We start from the raw sequence: 238 nt of genomic DNA, 5'->3' as shown, positions 1-238 counted from the left end.
GCAATGTCTGGCTTCCCTCCCGCAGTGTTCCCCCTCTCCTGCGTTGTCCAGAGCTACTCCTGGGGGAAGGTGGGGCTGGAGAGCGAGGTGGCCAAGCTCCTGGCCAGCAGTGACCCCCTGGTCCAGATCCAGCCCGACCGACCCTACGCAGAGGTGAGTGCCCGGCCACCTGTCCATCTCATCCGTGTGTCCATCCCAAGCGGCTGCAGGCATAGCCATCCCCGGTCAGGCAGGCTCC

At 66.0% G+C, this 238-nt stretch overlaps 1 protein-coding gene across 1 annotated transcript in view; it reads left to right on the top strand.

The window, feature by feature from the left end:
- The first annotated feature begins 27 nt into the window (after positions 1-27).
- MPI (mannose phosphate isomerase) overlaps positions 28-238 on the top strand; it is a 2,517-nt gene continuing 2,306 nt past the window's right edge. The window contains exon 1 of the mRNA XM_009707676.1: positions 28-153. The gene's annotated coding sequence lies outside the window, so the exon portion shown is untranslated. The remainder of the gene's footprint in view (positions 154-238) is intronic.

This window comes from Cariama cristata, unplaced genomic scaffold (genome assembly GCF_000690535.1).
Source record: "Cariama cristata isolate BGI_N322 unplaced genomic scaffold, ASM69053v1 scaffold34119, whole genome shotgun sequence".
NCBI lineage: Eukaryota > Metazoa > Chordata > Aves > Cariamiformes > Cariamidae > Cariama > Cariama cristata.
Note: the sequence above shows the minus strand (reverse complement) of the source record. Positions and strands in the feature narration are given on the sequence as shown.